At 41.4% G+C, this 17247-nt stretch overlaps 1 protein-coding gene and 1 long non-coding RNA gene across 2 annotated transcripts in view; one reads left to right on the forward strand and one right to left on the reverse strand.

Moving 5' to 3' along the window:
- The window catches only part of LOC116846782, a 546096-nt gene that overhangs the window by 275583 nt on the left and 253266 nt on the right, over nucleotides 1–17247 (reverse strand). The gene's annotated exons all lie outside the window — the stretch shown is intronic.
- Nucleotides 15705–17247, forward strand: part of LOC116846791 — a 180450-nt gene continuing 178907 nt past the window's right edge. Inside the window, exons 1-2 of the long non-coding RNA XR_004378598.1 lie at nucleotides 15705–15840; nucleotides 15928–16399. This is a non-coding gene — a long non-coding RNA (uncharacterized LOC116846791). The remainder of the gene's footprint in view (nucleotides 15841–15927; nucleotides 16400–17247) is intronic.

Raw genomic sequence — 17247 nt, forward strand, 5'->3', positions numbered from 1 at the left:
AGAGAGAGAGAGAGAGAGAGAGAGAGAGAGAGAGAGAGAGAGAGAGAGAGAGAGAGAGACGGACCCGACCGTATTGTACCTTCGTTACATGAACGAAAATTGTTCCGTGCAGGTTATCGGCATGCCCTCTTGTTACTATACCAATTGAGCTTCGCTCGCAAATCCTCCCTCCGCGCTTTAACGCAACTCGGCAGCTCGCTGGAACGAATAAGGATAGATTTCACACGACTCTTCTTTCTTTCCTTCTTTCTTCTCTTTTGCTTCCGCGAACATTTATATTCGCGGAACATTCGCGCATCCCCCGAAGCAAGAGCCGCTCAAAAGAATTATCGCGGGCATGCGAAGCGCGTCTTTTTTCACCGCAAAACTTTCACGCGCTCTAAACGACAATATGAAAATGACAAAGGGTTAAGGGAATTGTTCGAGCCGTTTAAAAGAGATTGCGTCTCTTCAGAAATTTTTCATACTCGGTGGTCTCGTTTCGCGACGAGCAGGTGACCGAGTAGATTTTTACGGTGGAAACTTCAGAGCGCGACAACATCGCGACGAGATTGCAGCGTGCGGTGAGCGACAGCACACGTGGGAAGATACATTTCCGAAATCGAGGCAGGGAAGATCCGTTCGTCGGGCAAAACAACGACGAAGGTTCGCGCGGTTTGTTTACGGAGCCACGGCGCGCTGTTCGAACGGGTTGTGTCGGTCGGCGTTCAATCTTCGGACGGCGCCGCGCAACATCCAGCAGCTAATCGCCGGATTCATCGCCGCGATGTGCGAGCATGGCTGCGAGAGCGGAGAGGAAAACACGCGGGCGCAAAAGCGGCACACGTGCGACTCGTGACGACGCATTAGCCCCGACGTCAGCTAGACAGGCGTCAGCGTTCCGCGGCTTTCGACCGCCGCTACACCAACCGTGTCACTGTCTTGTCAAGTCGCGAGCAGACTTACGACATTATATTTAGAAGGCGTCGCGCCCCTCGAGAATGCCTCGTCGAGAAACTGTCGATGCGAGCTAGTGAGCGACGCGAAAAACGGCGCCTACGTCCTCGTCGACGGATTTGCAACTCTCTCTCTCTCTCTCTTTCTCTCTCACACATTGCTGCACAAACATGTGCGAGAATATAGACGCGAGAAAAATAAAAAGATGCTTAGAAAATAATTTTTGATATTTGTTTTAACATAAACAATCAGTTCAGTTTTCGTGCACGTGTTTAACTTGATTGATTTTTTCTAAGGCAGTTGATAGAAAATATATTGAAAGAGTATGCCTTCAAATTGATCTGTCAAGGAAATTATTTGGAAATGAATTAAAAATCGATCTCTCCGTGAAATTAAAGTAAAAAGTGTCAACGTGTCGATGGGTAGAGTGTTTTGCGAACGGACGTATCGAAAACAATTTGAGCGCGTAAAATAGATTAATCAATTTGTCTAATGGCGGAAATGTCTTGTGTTTTGGGACCAATTCTCCCGAAGAATTCGTCGTATAAGCCCGAAATATATCGAAAGCATAAAGAAGTACATTAAAAAAATATATAGTATCATTCTTATATAGAAATCTTCTGAAGTAAGGCCTCAAGACAATTCTTCTAAAACCAAAAAAAAAAAATATTCTTGAAAAAAAACTCTTGTTGCAAGCCGCTATTTCCTGTAATCCCATATCCGAGATTCCTGTGGAAAATTCTTGCCAAAAAAAATATCTCTCTTTACCTCGATAGAAAAAATAGTTGATATAATTAAAATTATAGTTATTTTTGGTCCTAAAAGCATATTTTTTGTAGTAAAATACGTAACATACGTATAAGGTTGTTATAATATTATAATAGAATTTAATAAAATAATGATTTTCTTGACCATAATTATAGTAATTACTTTTTTGTATGATTGTTGTGTGTTACGAATACTAAATACATTTTTATACTCATTTTTATACATTTTTACACTCACTGTTCTAATGAAGTGAACTCTTATAATCAGGAAATATACTAAAGATATTACTTCAATCTTTTCTCTTTCTCTTTTAAATGAAGAGGAACATGTTCACTTAAATGCCTTTTTACTTATAGGAAAAAAATTTCTATTATTTGTGCTGTATTTGTATTTGTAGGTAAAAATCGAATGAGGAACATTGAATATTTTCCTTTTGGTTCTAGAAGAATCCTCTCGAGGCTGTATGCAAGAGAATCCCTCTAAAGATACTGTTCTATTCTTTTGGATATATTATCGATGATCCACTCAAACAGTCTCGCGTAACTCGTGATCACGCGCGCGAAAGTAAGAGAAGAGGGCAAGGGAGAATCGTGCTGGGAAAACGGAATATGATTCGCCGAAACATGTCGAAGTTATCGGCAGTATTGAGCAAATGAGAACGCGAATAAAAGTTTCATGTGGATTTTTACGTTTATGCGCGGGCGGGGGGTATAATTCTTTCAGACATACGTACCGGCATGAAGTGGAAGAGTGTATGTAATTTCCAGACTTGCATCACCGGCATTGAGAATAATCTGGTATACGATATAGACAGAAAGAGAGAGAGAAAGAGAGAAAAAGAAACATAGATAGACAGAGAGAGAGTCGGGGGCATAAAACGTGCCATAAGACCTCATAAAATATCTAAGCACCGGGAAGTTCCGTTGCAGTGAAAATCCTGCGAGTCGATCTCGTCCGCATCGCGATTTCCGCCCTTTCTCGGCCGGCACGTGCCATCGAGAGCACTTGCAAGCGGCTGTGTACCTTCTTGCATCTTGGCGAGAGAGAACAACCGATGTCGTTCTACAATGCGATTTGAATAGAAAAGGAGGACGAGTGTTATGCAAGGTAATGCCGGCATCTCTCTCTCTCTCTCTCTCTCTCTCTCTCTCTCTCTCTCTCTCTCTCTAAGGTGGGAAGTATCTTCGTATAAATTTTTATCACGTTTTTCCTCTTTTTGATCGCAAATCCGTCCTCGAGATATTATGTTGCACGTGTTTTACCATGATCGTACGTTTTCTTATCTCCATTTCATAGCGTAACGCGGCTGATATTCGCTTCGGAATACCGATTTATGGCTTATTCATCGCCATTTCTCGTGAGTGCAGGTGAATTTGGAAATGGCAATTCGCGCGCGATCGCGGGAGATCCTATAGTTATATGGCGAGTTTCTCCTCGACGAACGAGAACATCCTTCCGCGGATCAGGTTACCGAAGCGTAATCTGTAATTTTCGACAGATCCTCGCGAATTTCAACAGAAACCGAACAAACCGGCGGATTACGTCAGGACGATGAATTTTCGTCTGCCCGTCGCGACTCCTCGCCGTGCTGCCGTTTCTGCGTCTCTAACAGCGGATATCGTATTCGTCGAAGTGCTTACGGTCTACCGATTTCATATGATCCGGAGAGACTGTTATAATAACAACACACTTAGAAGTAATTTTTATTTCAGAAGTACTCCGTACGGAGTACGGGATTTTTATTTCGACTGTACGGCGTCCCGTTTTACTCGCGAATCGTGAAATTTTTATTTTATTTGGATGCTTCGTACGTGTTATTTCCATAGGTTTTATCCATAAATATAAATCTCTATATGCCTAAAGTATATATGTACACGTAAAATAAGACACATTTATTATATCTTAAAATTTTAATAGTTTATTTCCAAATAATTTTAATATTTATTTTCGTGAATTTATATTTTTTTGTAAAATAATGAATTATTTCATTTGTCAGTGAAACGGAAAATAATTTTTTTCGCTATTGATGCTTGCAATAGAAAATAATCAATTTTGCATAATGAATTTTTACATAAGGTTAATGTAAAATATTAAACTATCAGAATGGGACTATCAAATGCGACATTTTAGTTATAATTCAAAATACTGTAATTTATTACTTTATACTGTGCGAACATTAATACATTTATTTTATATCTCTATATGTAAGAAATGGAAATGAATCTTACAATTCCGTATATATCATAAAATTCTTACGCGATTTTTCTTACTTCGAACACACCCACACATACACACACAGAAAATTGTCCTGAGTATCGTACTTTCGTAGCCTGTTAGTCTCTGTCACCGATATTCTCCCGATGTTTGCGCGGCACGTACAAGAAACTGCCCTTACCGTGTTCCTTTTATCAGCGTCGATATTTTATGCACGGCAACTCGCTTTCGCATTCCATCGGGGGCGCGGGAAATTGATTTTTCGCCCGCCTTACCTTCCGCTTTGTCTATCACTCGCCTGGAGGTACGAATCCTCCTCGCTCGCAAACGAAGGATTGGAGATTTAAGGTGGGTCTACACGGCTCCTTTTAGCCGACGAATCCCAGATAATTTGTCCAAATCAAAAGTGTATCCCCGAGTTGAAATTTTACCTTTATTTTCGATTTGAATTTTCTAATATCTGTGTATTCTAAAGGATCAGTTTGTGTTTAATATATATGAAAATTGAAGTCTTACATAACTTTTCTAAATGGCAGATAACACACAAAATATCAAGTTCTAAACAAGCTAGTAGATTAAATAGAATAAGTAAAAGATTGACATAGGCTTCAGAGTGTCACAATAAATGGAATATCGAGGTCGAAAGTGTGAACAAACTTTCGGGTCGTGAAAAGAACAGGGCTTTATCTTGGATGTATTTTTACCCTGAAATGGACTAACTAAGATTGACAACAATCATCAAAAACGAGTTTTTGATTGTAAATTCGTTTTGGCCTACAATCGTTTATGAGGGAGAAGAGGATCTTAATTTCAAATGATCTTTATTATAACATTTTGCCTCTGGTGATCTTTGAATTTTTCAAATCCCTGGGCCGATTTCGTTAGTACAATACGTTTAAGGGAACATATATTTGAACACCAATCGTTTACTTTAACTTATCTGGCACGATCATCAAAAGTGAACCGTGTAAATACGCCTTTAGGACAATACAGTTGCGCCTACAGGGCCGGCGGAGGATATTAAGCTTTTTCTTTTACGACATCGCCGTGCCTCGCGGCTTTTACGACGCTGCTTGTCTTTACCGTAAATCCCTCAATCCCTCGGGAGTCAATTGACTTTCTCGCGGGGTTACGAGGTGCTGAGGTGCTCCTCCCTTCCCGTCGGCGAAATCTTCAAAGTCCCACTTTCCTCGCGTTCTTTGTTCGTTAATGCAACCCGCCTCGCCCTCGTTCACGCGAGATTAACGTTGTATCGTGTTCTAATCAATATTTCTCCTGTGACATCCAATAGGACACTTTATGAAGTTCTTATAATTTGTATTACAGTCGACATTGTGAGAGATTCATGATTTTCTTGAAAATATCGTAGCAAGCCCTTCAATTTTTCTCCGCGACGTACAAGGAAGAGATATTGACAGTCTGTCGCAGCATTATCCTCGACTTTATTCTCGAAGAGTGAATTTTTTGTAGTAAGGAGAAGTCCTTTTCTTCGAGGATTGTCAATTGTGAATGATTTCAATCTTTAAGAAACGCGTTTTCTAAAAAGTGCGAGATTTCTAAACAAGATTTAGGGATCAATGGGCGCGCGTTTAAAGCGTCTGGCTCTTCAATCTAAATTTAAGCGGCGCGCGATTGTTTCGCGCTCCCTCGTTATGTACGTAATACTCGGTCCGGGCTGAGCACGCGCACCATGATAGGAGAATATAGATGCCCGCATTCATTCCTACACAGCGGTATGCTGATGCGAGATGAACTACTCGGCGCGTTCCGCCGCTATTTCGCATTTCAAATCAGTTATCCTCCCAGACGTCGGTAGGATGCGGCCATTTGTACGGCTTGCGCGCCGGTACCTGCCGGCACTACGTCGACGCCGCGCTTCCCTGTAAAACTGGCATTTTCGTGTCGTCGTGCCTCGATGGTATGGGTGCGCGAGCGTGCGTGGAAACGTTCCTCAAATGGGGTTGCCAGGGAGAACGCCGCCGCCGAGGTGGAAGTCGCGAGACGAAGGGCTGCTATAAACGCGCGCGGGGAAAGAAATAGCGGTGTTCCGCGTACACGTCCCTACGGAGTGACGAAACGTGTATTGTAATTAGATGCAAAGCAGACAGGCCGTTGTAAATGTCCGCTTCGAGTAAACAGCCTGTTTACCTAATCAGGTAATTCCGCGTTAAGTAGCGCCATCTCGTTAGCGGGAAAGTTCTGAGGGAATATTTGCGCAAGCTCTCTTGATTTTTGTATTTTGGAATAACGGCACACCGATTTACGAGTACCGGTTTAATTATAGTCGCGCCACAACACGCGAATCTTGAGCTTTGCAAATTGCTGACAGCAATTCGATCACGGGAAAATATCGGTACACGAACGCGCTCGCGTATCTGTCATGTGGAAATATTTTCGTCAATGGATGCGTGTGTCTCTAATCGGATATTGTATCTTTGTTGGTTGTTTATTCAAGTGCCGAGGCAAAGGACAATAACAGGACAATAATAGCGTGGAAGGATCATAATTTCTGCGGGATTGTAATATTACTGCGGGCGCGAAACTCCAGCGCAATACACATTGCGACTTGATGATAAAAGGACGTATATTAGAAACTCGCGGCTCCACACGAAAATTTCATTAGCGAACACTTCTAACGAAACATAATATCGCTTTACTCGGTTGTATATCTTATACGTAGGCAGAGAGGAGGGAAGAGCAGGAGGAGGAGGAGGAGGAGGAGGAGGATTATCGTACTCGCTGAATATTTACTCGGTACCAATATTGCTACCACATGAGAAAACTGTACGAGTGGACGTGAAATCGTTTCCGTTTCTCTAGTTTTTTCGCTCTTTCATCCAAATTCTCAGTATCACTTGGTTGCGGTGAAACTTTAATATACGCGATGCCTTGATAACGGAGTGTACATCAGAAACTCGAGGCTCGCCACGAAACTGAGAAGACGCGACGGCACGAGACACGAGGGGTTGCGAGAATGTCGGACCGGGCGGTAGGCTCGAGGGGTTGGGGGAGGTTAAGGGGCGGCCGGCGGGGCGCATTTCCTATGGTATAGCGGCTGTAAATTTCATATGCGCATTCCGCTCTCTGCTCGCTTCGAGCTCGCATATACATATCTATGCGCAGTCCAACGCGGTAACGGTCGTTGGCTGGCTCGTTCCAATGAAAGTCTCCTTCCCGCGAATACCCGAATTCAAGCGTCTCTCCCTCGGGAGGTGGGAGAAAGAGACGGTGAATCGAGTGGAAGAGCTCTCCCGTCGCAAGAGAGATCAGAGTACCCGGACAGCATCGCATGTTTATACGATGGCAGGATTTTTTAATAAAAGTACTAGATGGAATAACAGTGCGACAAAGCGGTATTAAAAAGTATTTGTATTTTGTAAATAATATTACGTGTGGTGTTGAAAAGACTTTCTGTTAAGTGGTATGCCCTGGAAAAGTTTCGCTGTAAAATATTAAATTCCTTTCAATTCTCTGAAATTATTGTTCTTTGTACCAAATAAAAATTAGATATTGTAAATAATATTATAAGTGATATTGATAAAATTTTCTGTTAACCCCCTAAGTGGTATGTCCGAGAAAGTTTCGCGACAAATTCCTTTTAATTCACTAAAATTATTGTCTTTTTTAACTTTGTCTCGTAGCAAATACAAATTAGATATATTTCATACTCTGATTCTCTTCGAATAAAACAGCAATAAAGAGGAAAGAAACTTACTTACGCTTATTTAAAAGAGAGACACACCCTGGGGAGAATTGTGCGGTCATTTTAATCCTCCGAGCGCATTGTGGTGCGAATCTGCACTATCGATTTCTTCAGAAGGTAATTTTTTTTCAAAACAATCGAATGTAAGTCAACTTTTCACTCTTTTATTGTTTTCTTATCGGCTTTTACACCAGCATCGTCAAATTTCTAATATTTTATAAGAAAAATTCGTTGCTGCAAATTTGCACCTACGTGCTCTTCACCCATACGAGTGCGCTCGAAAAAGTTAAATCACCACTGAAGAGGCCAAACGATACACGTCGCGTTTTGACGTGCACATTGGAATACACCAAAGTGAATATCGTATACTTGTATCAGTAAATTGTTGGGTTGCGATCGATGAAGATAAGTTATATCGACATAGTTTTTATCGAGGTTGAATTTTTTCACAACGATAGTTATGCTGCCGGGAGCTTTTCTTGTCTCGACATAAAAAAATATAGCATTTACCTTGTACGTTCGCTACTTTTTCCTACGTTTCGCAACTTGACGCGAACGAATTACCGGACGGAGAATTATAACGAGTTTCTTGAGGAGATCAAAAGATACCTCACGTTCAATCGCGGAAATCTGCTCGTTTCTGAGAGACGCGCACAAGTCCGGTCTAAAGAGCGAAATTTGTTCCTGCGTTAGGCGATTTATTTTCATACGTCGCGGCGGCTTCTTACGGAGTCTGGAGGTCGGTTTTTATCAACGCCGCAGGACCAAGTTGCTCGTGGGAGGAGGAAGAGGAGAAAGAGGAGGAGGAAGAACTCTCCGCCGCTAATTCCCCGGCGCAATGGGCACTTAAATAGAGCAACCGTTAACGCTAAGTGAATAAGTTCAGCTTTTATTTCGCGCATATTTAAAATTTAGATCGCACGTTTATTCAAATACGGCTAGAGTCTCTTGTCGGATGCGGAGTTACTCGATATCTCGTAAAGTGTAAAACATTTCGTTGAAATACAGCACATGAAAAGCGCGCAGCTCTTTATCATCGTTACAGCAGAAGATAATAGCATATACTATAAGCGTTCGTGTGCGGATAGAGAACTCGGTTAACTAAATAAAAAAGTTTTCTAATTTGCAAATAACCGCGATATTTTTCGCGATATTAATCAACGTTGGTTGATCAACGCGCGCGATGCGGTGGGAGGAACTCTGCAGGACAGTTTCATCTGTAAACGAACGATTAGACATTCATATCCAGACATCCCGTGTATCAGAATCGAAAACTACGGTGAGAGAAGAGGATATAAGACGTGTTTTATATTTCTTCTTATTTTTCCAAGAAAAAGAGAAGGAGAAAACCGTTAAAAAAATTTCAATTATCTCCGTTTGCACTGAACCTCTCAATTTTCGACTCGCATGCGTGCGAGTGTGTGTGTGTGTGTTTTTTTATCGAGCACCCTCAGTTTAATCCTGTAGATTCCTGCGAAGCGTAACGTATGCCGGATCGTTAATTTTTAATTCGCTCGCCTTTTCATTTCCGTTCGTAGCCGATTCGGCACGCACGACGTTATTTTAATCCCCCAAGGGGAGGCAGGACGACGAACTATCGCCCGGGAGAACGTGCCATGGGGGAAGGGGGTGGCGATAAAAAGGAACGGGGTTACCTCCATAAATTAAGGGTACGGAAATTTCGACTAGGGACTCTCTCTTGCCTTTTTTGTGCAAAATGTTCCATCGAATTGGCTTCCGTGAACGCCGACAAATATCGATGTTCTTCACGGGGATGGACCGTAATTTTCACGTTCGTGCGTCCCACAGTTCATTCTTTATCCAAACTTGGGTTAATTCTTTCGCATCTGGTTGGAGAAAGAGATTGTTCGTTTTGGAGGTCAAATTTTGTGCGTAGAGTAACAATTCAAGCGACTTCATACGAAGGAATTTACATGAAAGTTGAGTTAAATTTATAATAATTTAATAAATTATGTGTGTATATGCAAATTGAATATCACAAGACGCTATTGGCCGAAAAAATTGTTATATTGATCGGTAATATAAAAAAGTTCCATCTAAAATGAACAAATATTTTATGAAGAAATAAAAATGAGCAGTAACCCTCGGAATTGTTGAAAATATGTCAGTGAAGAAACGAAGACGACGAAATGAGTGACAAAGTCAACAGCATGTAAACACATTTCGACGTTTGAAATGCGGCGCTTATTAGTCGCTTATGATTTTCCGTCGCACCATTATGCTAAGTATTGCGTCGAAATAATATTTCCGGCGGAATTTGGGGTTCGCAAGCGCGAAAAAGTAAGTTAAGTCACGGGACAAATAGCGCGTTTGCATAGCGGCGTGAAACGCAAATGAGCATATTTCCCGACGTTTGTGCCCGGTGGAATTGGAAAAATGCGCACGGAAAATAGGAAGACGAGGGCGAGAGAAAACCACGGAAACATTAGTTTCCGTGCAGTGGCATTCGGAATGCTCATGAAATTCGTATCATACCTCATACGATCGATCGGCGTCTCGCACTCGCTAGATATTCGCGAGGACTCGAATGTGCTACTCGATACATAAGCTGGAAAATCGGAATTTAATATCTCAGTAATCTCTTTCCTTCTTCATCCTACCACGCCTTCTTTTTTGCCATACAAGTTTTCATCCTCGCCGCAACAGAATGTTTGCGAGAGTTCGTCACGTTTGTAGCAATTTTCGCGGAATTAAAAAAGCGATTGCACAGTTTAGAAAATGTATTATCAATTCATCGATTCGTTCGAGATTGAACGTGTGACGTTATTCTTCCATTTCAACGACGATGGCGAAATTTCGCACGGGTTGCTGAGATTTGCCGAATGAGGTTTCTCGAAGATCTCATTCGTAGTCAATCTCAAGACTTTGTGCCGACCATGAATGAAATTAATCCTTTATCATTGAAGCACCCCTGATTTTGAAAATATGGCGAAATTGTCCTGAATTTTTCTTAAAATTTGCACTTAGAAAGACACGACGTTCTCGCAACATTCTTCAATATGGCATCTCAAAGTGACGCCAGCTGACGTCAGAATGCACGCGGAGAGAGTATTATAGTTTTATTTTTTTAAATTAAGGATGTTAAAAAAGAGAGTTTATATTTCATCTTTTTATTTATTTAATTTTTTCGTATAAATTCTCTTCGTTTTTTCTTGTTTTTAGCAGAAATAAACTATCGGTCTATCTTGCTAAGGAACATAGCAGGTTTCACTAAAAACATAATGAGTGTTTCAGTATACTTTTCAGTACTTTTCAATACACGTTTCAGTATACTTTAGTTCCTGAAATATAAACACACATGAAACGAAAATACAGTAAATTAGTGCAGAATGTCGATTTATTCCTCGCAAATTACTACAGAGTCCTATAATAATTTTCACTATAAAATTCTCTCTGTGTGTGGTGACAGAAGATTACGGAGACATCGCTCCCCCTCTCCCTCTTTTTCTCGCCGATTTTATTAATATCCTCGCGACTTACAGCGCATAAACCGAATATTGGTACGTTCGAATCACGCGGTTAGGCGCGCAATTTACAACAGTCAGTCCGGAACGCGGTGGGGAACAATTTCAACCCTTTCGATGGGAGTTGGGGGCAGGGGGGCCGCCGCCTTCTATCTGAAAGCGGTCGTAACCGCTCATCGACTCGATCCATTACGGCACCCGTAACGACGGAAATTCCGCTTATTGCCCCCCGCGGAACGCGTCGCGTCGAGTCGCGTCGCGCGCTGAAATTATGCTCGGCGACCGTCACGCGACGGCGATAATTCCCGATTCCGTCTGAGAAGTTTAATCGAAACGTAACTCTCTCTCTCTCTCTCTCTCTCTCTCTCTCTCTTTCTCTCCTCTCCCCCTTCTCTCTCTTAGCTCACACTCCGCGACGATCCCGTCTTCGCGGCATGTGGGACGCGTTAAGAGGAGGATAGTTCGTCGTGGCAAGAGAGCGGGTGGAAATGGCGCATCGTACGTGCCGTCTTAACCCTTGAGTGCGCCTCAGGCTTGCTGAACGTTCGAGTATGCCGCGTAAAATTTTTATTATTTTACACACACGTACCGTTGCCACGCCTACATAGTAATTGATATCGAGAAAATTTAAATTCTCTCTCTCTCTCTCTCGTTCTTTCTTTCCGAGAGTTGCTGTTCAATTTAAACGTCTTATTCTGGAGCGAATTATATCCATCATAAGCGTCAATTAAACTTTCACTATTCTCCTTATTTCTTCTTCATCTTTTCCTCTAATTTTCTTCCATATTTTATTAATTTCATTACTTCACTCCATACTTGCTATTAACTCCGTAAAGTGATTCTTTTGCCTTTTTCTTCATTCTCTGTAGGTTTCTTTCAAATTATATCGCCAAGAGGAAGCTTTCCATATCTTACAACTCGTTCTTTATGACACCATAACTTTTTCTATTCCTATATACTTTTTACCGTTCTGAATCCTGCTTTCGTAACGCCTTGTTTCGCCCTTTGACTTACATACTATCTACGCATTCATTCCTACATTATTTTTCCTATTTGACTCCTCATACTTAATTCCATACATTAAAAACATTTCAAACTTACAAACCACGTTATATAATCAAGCGGATTCCCACACGTCATCTAACCAAGTCTCTCTCTTCACGTTCTTAATATATAATTCTTCCAATTTCGAGACGACGACTTCGTATTTTTGCCATCATCGAATCATGTGGCATATAATATAAGATAAAAGTACGTTTTCCTTTAAATTATTTTATCATCGATTCGCTTTGCCGGAACATTACGGCCGTTTGCCGCAGCGCGACAATGCGGAAGCGTTTTTGGTTTGGTTTTCTTCGAGAGGGTAGCCTGACATCCCGCCATTTTCACTCCCTCGACGCGACGTTAACTTCGTTAATGTGAGCAGGTCCTTCCGGGTTTAACCCTTCCCTATGGGTGAAAGCCTCACGCACCGATTATGCAAAGTGCGCCGTATCTCGAAGAGCAGCGCACGCTAGACCGAATGTTTCTTCGCGCGTAAAGTTTGGTCGCGTCTGACGCAGAATTATTTCAATCTTAGTCTTGTTTAATTAAATACATGAATCTTCCACAGTGTGTGCGCAAACATAGGATACTTCCCAGGTTTATCATTCCTCTTAACATAAACAGATACGAGTACAATCCCATGAAAAACAATTCGAAAGACATTTGGTGTAAAAAATTGAATCTGGAAACATAAGTTCGATGAACGTAGAAATGCAACAAACTCTCCTTCGTGGAGTTAAATAATTTCGACTTGCAAATATAACATATTGGCCTCGTCCATTAGCTAAAAAAATCGTGTTCATTAATTATAAGGAAAACAGGGATTATAATAACAGAGAGACTTGGAATATAGCTTTCTCTCTGTTAAAATTTTACTTCAATTTCAGCGAATCCTCGCGCTTCGGAGTATTCAGCGATTCCTGGCGCGAGGATCGTTTGGTAATTTCTCAACAATCGACGGCGATGCTATCGCGATGTTACATCGGACAACCGCTAAAAGCCAATATGTTCAGAACTAATATTTGTTACGCGTCAATCAATGAGCATAAAAGTCCGCGGAGCGCCGATGCGGCTTCGCGGAACCGAATTTCCACGTATATTTCTGCGGCACAATCATATATCACTAGATAAATATCTGGCACCTATGCTTTTTTGTCCAAAACGCAACAGATATCGTATCACGTTTATTCCGGGGCGCCGAAAATATTTATATTTTCGCGATCGGATTTTTTTTTTTATTTTACATGTACACACGTATATGTCTTCGTATCGATTTACCATTTCGCAGTCGAGCTCGCGAGCACGTCGCGATCGATACGTCACAACATATTTTTCCGCGTATCTCGATAATGATCGCGCTGCAATCTTTGTATCGAGTACTGCGCGCATTGCGACACGTTTCTACATTAAAGCGTCCAACGCGTATTGTATTTCTCTTTACTGCTACATTTCCACCGCGCTTTCTCCCTGCGCTTTGAATTGCTGATCTCCTCTTCGTTTTTTCTCTTTTCCTCTCTCTTTTCCTTCTTATTTTACTTTCCTCGGTATAAATCATTTACTTTTGTCTTGGTTTATACTTTTTCTTAGCGATTACCACCTATATATAGTCCAGTGATATATACAGTGTTCCGAGAGGATTTTGTTCCTAGTACATGCAATAAATTCTATTCTATTTTTTGCCTTTGTCCCTTTCTCTCTCTTTCTCTTTCCCTCTCGAACCTTCCCGGTTCAACCGCGCTCTCCCTTCCGCCTCTCTATCTTCCTCTCACCCACGTCCTCTCCCTCGCTACTCGCTTGGCAACGATCTATTCCTTAATGCATGTAAATGAGATGCCATGCTTTGCGGGTACTCGTTGAAATACCGCGTACCCCTCCAGCCGACTATGCAGCGAGCGGGCGAGAGGGAGAACGAGACAGATGGCGAAGGGCAGGGCGTGCGAGAGAGGCAGGCGGAATTTCGAGGGAGGCGAGAGACGTGGTTAGCGGTTAGCGTTCTGTCCGTATGTCGACGACGAAGCGGGATAGTAGTAACGTATCTACGTGGAGAATGCATCACGGGGGATGTGGAGCACGGTAAATTCGCGGGCAACACACTGTGCGGTAGTAGACGAGTCGACGTAGACGTGACGGTGGTGATGCTGCTGCCGTTATTCGTCCTCGCCGTCGTCGTCATCGTCGTCGTCGTCGTCGACAACGTGTCGTTGTTTGCGCGCACAATACCGGTCTAATTGCGTAAGCTTTTCGCGAAACATTCGAGCACGGAAAGAATACTTAAAAATTCCTGCCTCTACGGAAGAGAAAGAAGGCAAAGGAGAAGAGGGAAAAGAGGAGCACCCTTGGAGGAGATAAAATTTAGATTTGTCAGAGTCCTACTTTAATTTGTTTCGAGTGTCAGGCAATTAGCAACGTTTCCGAGTAGTATGAAAAAAGCGCGTCTCGTTTCGTTTCCTTGTCAATCGGGCGGTATTCGCAGCGATGCGGTGGTGGGCGGGGGCGTACTCTGGGGTGAAATTCTATCTACAATTTCTGCGATAGCTATTAGTAGTTCTCGTCACGAAGGGAACAATACTTTCAAATCCCCGGAAGTAATGGCTGCCGTGTAATCACGGAGAGTGGTACCGTTGCCGTGCGGCACCGGTGCCGTAAATCCGCGTTTTCGTCTCCGATATTGTGCAAGGTACAACACGCGGCTACGCTGGCTGCGTCCTATCTTGCGCCTCCGATGCGGATGTGTTTCGACACGGGAAGCATTTCAGGCTTTGCAGTGCGCGCGTTTCGCCACTCGTAAATCGCGAGGCGTGCGAATATCGCGCGCGCCTATCTCGATTTCACGATGCGACATTGTCGCGAATGAACCGACGTGGACGAGGGACGAGCTGGCCTCGTTCGATCCATATTGCTCGGGCTAGCCGGCGAGGTATCTGAGGATGTTTCTTTTCGAAGACAGTTACAAGCCCCGCGAAACGGAGGTCACGCGAGCAAAGCTTTTGTCCGCACAATGCGGCAAATGTGGGCTTACCGCGGCAAATACATCGAATCAATATCAAAACAAGAAAGAAAGAGAAATTATTCATATACATTTTGAATTATATTAATTAATATATCATTTCGATAAATATAATAAAGGTTTAACTCTGATTCTGTTAATATGAGATGAAACGTGAGTTGGTACAGTACGACTTTTTATATTTAGACTGACGAAACATAGTAATGCCAAATTTAATGCACAACATTTGTCGGAATTGTGTGTGTCATTAGAAAAGTTATCGATACTGCTTCTCACAACGTTTCTTGAAGTGTCATGAACTTTTAATGAAGCACAAGTTTAAATGTCAATAGAGCTTTAGATTATAGAAGAAACATATGAAAGAATCTAAGTCGAAATTTAGAATCTACTACGAGTCTCGAGAGTTCTAATATCGTCTTTTAATTCCTTGCACTCGATAGTTTTTTCGCTATAGAGAACTAGCCACTTGAAGCTGTTTTGATAAAAAGTTGATAAAACTTTTTACAGCTAACATAAAAATAAATCATACATAAATTAATGAATCTATTTCAGTATTATCGGGATCAAATAGTTATTATCGCTTTTCACTCGCCATTCGAGTTGCTACATCAAATGAAATGGACTGAGGACCGCCTCTCGAGTGTAAAAGATTTCCTTGCGTCGACCGACATATTAACGTAAAGGTACTAGACAGATAAAAAATTTATTTAATTTTGTCTATTTTTATTACGTTTCTTTAAACACTTTTTGTTTCTTGACATTTTTCTCAGGCGGTTCGTTTGGAAATGGAACGTAACGTTCGGTTACAGAAGTAAACAATATGCGACGCGCGAGAGTACCACAAATGTAAACTTATCTCCATCCAGCACCAACGGTCCTCGCTTATGAATGAGCGCCAGCCAATCAAAACATTCGAGACCTTCGACTTTACTGTTGTGTCTCGTGGACTTTTCCGGATCATTCAGTTCAGGATCGGCGAGCGCGCGCGACACACACACTACGGACTATGTGTATCGGTGCATTATTGATTACTCCTCGCGGGTGATTAAACTGTATTCCTTGTGAGATACTTAATTAGTCTCTCGTCGGCATCGCGTTATTTAACACGTGCATCTTCGATCGAATCGTGTCAGTGTCAGTGTCAGTGTCACGACGAAGGATATCGGATCGAGAAGCCAGGACAGAGGACGTAGGACGTAGGACGCTGGGATGTGAGCACCGATACATTATCGTATTTTCAAGGTATGCCAAACTTATTATACAAGAAATATCCGTTTTCAACGAACACATTTAACGATTCTACCGAGAATAAAAAATACCCGAGTCGAAATATTTAGACCGGCATTCATAGTTTGTCATCATTCGACATACAATTATAGCTTCATTTATATTCAGAAAGTTAATAATCAATTTGTATCTGTGTTTATTAGATTATTTTATTCAAGTAATATCGATCCAAACAGCCGAATAACAGCTCGTAAAGTTTGTAATTAATTATATGCTCAGTTCAATCGAAAGATCTTAAATAATTTATAACTCTATGAAAACCGGTCTTAGAACACAATGTATTGCAAGTGCTGATTTTCACGTCTAATAATGCTTCTTTGGCCGCGACTCCGATCTTGTTGACATGAACCAACACTTTTTTTTCTTCTACTTGGCCTTTGTATCGAACTTAAAGTTAAATAGCACATTGATAAACAGCATTATTAGACACATAACTGTTATCTTTGGTTTTGCAGCTTTATACCAGCTTTTTTAAGAGCTAAAAATCTCATCAAATCTTCCATCAAAAAATGAAAAAAGAAGAAAAGAAAAAAGAAGAAAAGAAAAAAGAAAAAAAGTAAAAAGAGAAAAAGAAAAAAGAAAAAAAGAAAAATTAGGGAGAGATGAGATTAAGACTTGTTCTTTTACCCATTTACCTCAAACTTTATTAAATCACTTCCCATTAAATCATTTTTATCTATTTATCTTAATTTTTATTAAATGATATTTAACGTATCTATATAAATTTCGTTTAAATATAGCAACATCTTATTAGTCGTGAATATATATATATATATATATATATATATATATATATATATATA

The sequence above is a fragment of the Odontomachus brunneus genome, unplaced genomic scaffold (assembly GCF_010583005.1).
Source record: "Odontomachus brunneus isolate Ranch 3 - 2012 unplaced genomic scaffold, Obru_v1 Obru_scaffold_069, whole genome shotgun sequence".
Lineage (NCBI taxonomy): Eukaryota > Metazoa > Arthropoda > Insecta > Hymenoptera > Formicidae > Odontomachus > Odontomachus brunneus.